We start from the raw sequence: 6,000 nt of genomic DNA, 5'->3' as shown, positions 1-6,000 counted from the left end.
AAGACCCCAAAGGGTCCTGCCAAGCTGCCGGGAAGACTGAATGGTGCGGTAGCAGCAGGGAATCCTGTAAGTCTAGGAAGCTAGTTCAGCTGCCCTATGTGCAGAAGTGACAAATGTCACAGAGAAGGGACATCTATGAGTGAGTTCCATTTTATGGGCTGCAATTTGAGCTCCTGGACATTTGACAGGAGATCACTGCTTGAAGAGGAAACACCAGGCTAAACATTATATACATCACCTTTAACCCTAGATAAACAAAGGTGATAAAAAAAAATCAAAGCTGAATATCCTGTGCCACCCTCTCTGACCAGACCACCCCCTCACGTCACATCCCAAAGTCCCCAGGTCTCTACGTATGTGAGTGCTCTAGACCATAGCTAGATTTGGGCATCAACATCCTGCACCAAGTTCAGCGCTCACTGATGAACTCGGGTGCCTCTGACACTGAACCTTGGCGGTCTTTCTTACAAGAGATCAGATCAGGTGTTTCCAAAGTTGTTAGATGCTGAGACCTCTGGACTTCATGAACTTCCTTTGGAGACTCAAGGCCATCTCTTCACCGTGAGATTTTGTAATGCAATGGACCAGAATCAGCATTCCTATTCCAGCATGGAGAAATGGGGCCACAGCAAGAAGACTGGAATCAAGCAGGGAAAACATCAATTCTCTTAGCTCTATGTCCAGTTTCAAGGGCTTGTGAAGCAACCGTATGGCCTCCTATAGGCTTGACTATCTCCACCCTTCCAGCTCAGGCTGCCTGCAGTACACATAGCCTCTCTTAGGTGGGTTCCTTGGGGGATGATCTCACAGTCTTGGCATCAACACCTTGGGGTGTCTACTGTAACTTAGGTTTTATCTTCCCAGATTCACACAAAGCCCCTGAGAGCCTCAGCACAAGGGTTCCAACTCTGCCATACATTGCCTGGGCCTGACAAGCTTCTAGGGACTTTGATGCAAGTCTTTGGGACCTACTCACTCTTGCATCTTTCATTCCTGTAAACCCAATACCACAGAAACAGCACTGCTAGCTTGAGATGTAGACTACATGTGTGTTAGCCTGTATGCTGAACCTGGAAAGGGCAGTGGACGGGGTGGGAGGGGTAGCTTTCTAGTAAGGAATCCTCCAAAGGTGCACTCAGTTTTTGCTTCCTGTTTTCTTTTCTTTCTTTCTTTCTTTCTTTCTTTCTTTCTTTCTTTCTTTCTTTCTTTCTTTCTTTCTTTCTTCTTTCTGTTTTTCAAGACAAGGTTTCTCTGTGTAGCTTTGGAGCCTGTCCTGGCACTAGCTCTTGTAGACCAGGCTGACCTTGAACTCACAGAGATCCACCTGCCTCTGCCTCTGCCTCCTGAGGATTAAAGGCCTGCAGCACCACTGCCCGGCTTCTGCTTTCTCTTTTCAAATGACTGCATTTTCACAAGTCTGACCCTTTGGTGAGGGGGTCTTGCCCTAATCACACCATTCCTGCTGCCTCTAAAACAGGAAGTTCACAATTTTCAATTTTCTTCTCTTTCTCACTACAAAGATAAACAATAGCACTTGCCAGTTTGAAAGCCTCTGCCATTCTGCCAAACACAGATCTCCTTCACTTTTAGATTCACTCTCAGTCACATCTTAGGACGCTAGCAAGAATGAAACCAGTCTTTTCAGAATATAACTTAAATGATTTCTAAACCAGATCAGGATGGAGTCCTTGTTCCCCTCTGAATCTTCAGTTCTCATCATTCTGGTCTTCCAGACTCCAATGGGAACACCTGAAAAGTTTTGTTTTAAACATTGCTGTGTAACAGTTTTCTCCAAGATTGAAACATTCCAACCTGCAGGAAGCTCTTTAAACTGAAAGGTTAAACAACTTAAAAATAGCTTCAGGAAGTCCCTGAAACTGAGCAGACTCACTAAGAGCCTCCCTGCCAGAGTAAGCAATAAAATCTAAGAGTCCCCCTCAGATGATTGAAGCCAAGTGGCAAAGAAGAATCTCTGAGTCCAGCAGTAGTGGCACAGGCTTTTAATCCCAGCACTCAGGAGGCAGAGGAAGGCGGATCTTTGTGACTTCGAGGCCAGCCTCGTCTACAAGAGCTAGTGCCAGGACAGGCTCCAAAGCTACACAGAGAAACCCTGTCTCGACAAACAAAACAAAAACAAACAAACAAAAAACCAAACAAACAAAAAAGAAGAATCTCTGAAGAGCAAAAGCAGCAAAAGACTCTGATATCAGACCAGCACTGCCTGGAAGTGGCAGACAATAGCCAAGCTGACTGGAAGAGGTCTAGACTGAGTCATTTGGAAAGGGTGCTCTCCACCCTGTTGAGCTGCCTGCAAGTTGTGCAGTGTGCTCCAGGTTTTCAGCTTTTGTTAGCTGTCACCTGGGCTAGGGTGGGCTTAACTTATCACCGTATCCTGTAAACAACTTTAATAAAACACATTGGTTCAACAACTTGGACTTGGGTGGTGTCTGTGCTGTACTTTGCTGTGTTGTGGGATCCCTTTGCAGAGTGAGAAGACATGCACAGTGCATCTACCCCAGGAAAAAACGTCCTGCAACAAGCGTTCTTTGTTGTTGTTGTTTAGGTTTTTTTCTTTTTCAAGACAGGGTTTCTCTGTATAACCCTAGGTGTCCAGGAACTTGCTCTGTAGATCTGGCGAGCCTCAAACTTACAGAGATCTGCCTCTTAAGTGCTGCCAAAGGTGTGCGCCACCATTGCCCAGCTACAATACACTCTCTTGGCTTTTGTAATCCAAAATTCCAAACTTTTCCACATTCCTTCTAGAAACAAGTTCCCAAGGCCTAAGAAACATGTGATCAGTTTCATGACAACCTCACTTCTTAGCACCAGCTTTCTTCCTGAGTTACTCTTCCTGCTTGTGTAACCTATCAGACAAGAGCAATGGAAAGAGAGGAGGGATTGTTTTGGCCTACAGTTGAAAGGTACAGTCCACCACCACGGGAAGGCTTGGTAGTGGGAGTATAGGGTGTCTGTCTTTAGGAAGCAGAGGACAATGAATGCCAGCATTCATAGTGAAATCAGTAATCAGCTCAGCTTGATTTCTCCTTTTTACTCAGTTCAAGACAACAGTCGATGCCAGGAAAGATGGAAGATGGGGAATTCTTAAGTAGGTAGATCGCTAGAGAAAGAGGTCCTGGATTAGATCAGGCTAAACCCCAACTAACTTCACTTTGATTCTATGTGGCTTACTTTTGGGTTCTTTTTTCAAAAGAAATCATCGTTTGGAAGGCTCATTCTCCCTGACCCCAAGGCCAGCTCTCTCCAGTGCTCCAGTGGGCTTTTCTCAGTGGTAACTCCAAAAGTCTCATCTCTTGTCTCATCTAGCCTGATTTCTGTTGTTACTTAAAGTGACTCAACCCACAAAGAACACTCTGCACTGCTGACCCTATTCAAGGAAAAGGGACCCAGTTAAAATCTACAACTCTATTAAAAATATATTTAATGGGCTGGAGAGATGGTTCAGAGGTCAAGAGCACTGACTGCTCTTCCAGAGGTCCTGAGTTCAATTCCCAGCAACCACATGGTGGCTCACAATCATCTATAATGAGATCTGGCATTCTCTTCTGGCATGCAGGCATACATGGAAGGAATGTTGTATACATAAATAAATAAATCTTTAAAATATATATATTTAAAAGTCCAGAAGTGGAGTGGGGAAAAGAAACGGTGCTTTAGCTCTGGACCTCCTTCCTGTGCTGGGGTGTGTGTCTGTTTCTCTCTCTCTCTTTCTCTCTCTCTCTCTCTGCACGTGTGTGTGTGCCTATATGTATGTCTGTTTCTGTGTGTCTATGTGTGGTTGTTGTTTTCTTTGCAGTGAATTTTTATTGTGTGCTGTGAACTGCAACCTTCTTGTTTTATAATTCTTCACTTGATAGAGAAATGGAATCAAGAAAGGAGACCTAGCAAGCAACATATGAAATGGTGCTTCCCATATTTCCCCAGCTCAATCAACCCAGTCACAGCTCAGTCACAGGCATGGCCCTGGATTTGTCTTCTAGGTGAAACTAGAGCCCTTTAATTGAGAATCAGTAGTAACCATCAAAATCACCAAAATATAGGTGAAAAAAGGAACACATCATGATGGGAATATTCTAGGTCTTGCACTGGGTGTTAGTTTCATGAATGCTTTTTAAGTTCTAACTAATAAGTAAGGGTTGTGGTGGTTCGAATGAGAATAGCCCCCATAGGCTCACATATTGGAATGCTTGGTCTCTATCAGGTAGAACTGTTTGGAAAGGATTAGGAGGTGTGGCCTTGTTGGAGGAGGTGTGTTACTAGGGGTGGCTTTAAAAGCCCACACTATTCCACTATTCTCAGCTTCTCTCTCTCTCTCTCTCTCTCTCTCTCTCTCTCTCTCTCTCCCTCTCCCTCTCCCTCTCCCTCTCCCTCTCCCTCTCCTTCTCCCTATCTCCCTCTTTCTCTCATGCTCATGCACACTTATGCTTATGGATCAGACGTAAGCTCTGCAGTGCCATGCCTGACTGCTGCCTTGTTCCTCACCATGACGATGTGGACTCACCCTCTGAAACTATAAACAAGCCCCCATACACTCTTCTGTAAGCTGCCTTAGACATGTGTTTCATCGTGGCAATGGAGAAGTACCTAACAGAAAGGGCAAGTTTAAACTGATGATTGCAGTGTGCCATGAACTTGGACTATGGTTAATCCCATTCTTATTATGCAATATTTTAAATGTGAAAGAAACAAAGAGAGAAGCTGGCCAAGGCAACCTCCCTACCTTCTTCCATCCTTTGTCTCTATTTCCCTTTGCTTTGTCTTTAATCACTCATCCTCAAAGCCTTCTTGGCTCAAGGCTCTCTACTTTGTACCAGGCCTTAAGCAGCATGCCAGAAGCATTGGGATGAATCAGACAGTTCTAAAGCTTCATTGTCTTTATTTAATTATCACACTGTAGGCCATAAATATTTACAAATATCATTTCAGCTCATCTGTTTTTGTTTTTGTTTTTTTTTAAAAAAAAAAAAAAAAAGAGTCACTGGCAGGTGCAAGAATGTGATCTGATACATCCCAGAGGGTCTACGAGATGTCAGAACTAAATGCTGTGGAATTTTCAAAGCGGAGGCCCTCACCCAACCAGGGCTACTAAGGAAAACATATAGAACATTGTACCTTGGGAAATTAACATTAACAAGAAGAACATCTAGGCTTGTTACAAAAGGTATAAAGATGAGAAAGACAACTTTGCCCGTGAAGTGCTCCTGTCTTTGAGTGGGGACAAGAAAAGAGGCAACAACAGCAGTGAGGGGGGAGAGATAAAAGCCACGCACTGGGGGTCATCTGTCACCTGTACTCCAAGAAAGCAGGCTGAAAGGCAAGTCAGAGCTACCTGGGGTAAGTCCACAAAGGGGAAAGGGTCAGTGTGTGTCAAGGCCAGTGTCAGGGAGAATGAGCCGGTATACTTCAGGAGTTCTGTGGCCCATTGTGTTCTGTCCCAGAACTAGATGACAAGAAGTAAGGCTACCTGAATGGGCAGATCCAGACACCACTAAGAATATAAAGACCATCGAGTGGAGCATGGGAGTGGCCTTGAAGGATGCAGCATCATGATATTTCTCTTATGAAGACTGCCTAAGACACCTAGTGGAGATGACGGCACCCGAACTGAGGAGAACAGGATTGAGCCACGCACCTCAGGGTCCTACCGTACTGTAGATCAAGTTGAGCAGCCTATTCCCAGCGGAGACAGGCAGCCCTACACTCCCTTTCTCCCACCCCGCCACAAACCTCATTCCGGCAAGTTCTGCGCTCCCAAACGCCACAGAACTCATAACTTTTACTCAGCTGCTGTAAGACCATGGTGAGTATTCTGTAAGACCAAGAGTCTCAGGTTTGACAGCTGACGCCTGGGAAGTTGATAGTAAACCAAGACCTGGAAAAGCAGAGGCAAAAGAAGGCCAATTCATGACTTTCATGTGTCCAGTTATGACACTGTGCTACATAAATCTGTATGACTGAAAAATCTAAAAAGGCTCTTTTGGA

The sequence above is a fragment of the Chionomys nivalis genome, chromosome 4 (genome assembly GCF_950005125.1).
Source record: "Chionomys nivalis chromosome 4, mChiNiv1.1, whole genome shotgun sequence".
Lineage (NCBI taxonomy): Eukaryota > Metazoa > Chordata > Mammalia > Rodentia > Cricetidae > Chionomys > Chionomys nivalis.
Note: the sequence above shows the minus strand (reverse complement) of the source record.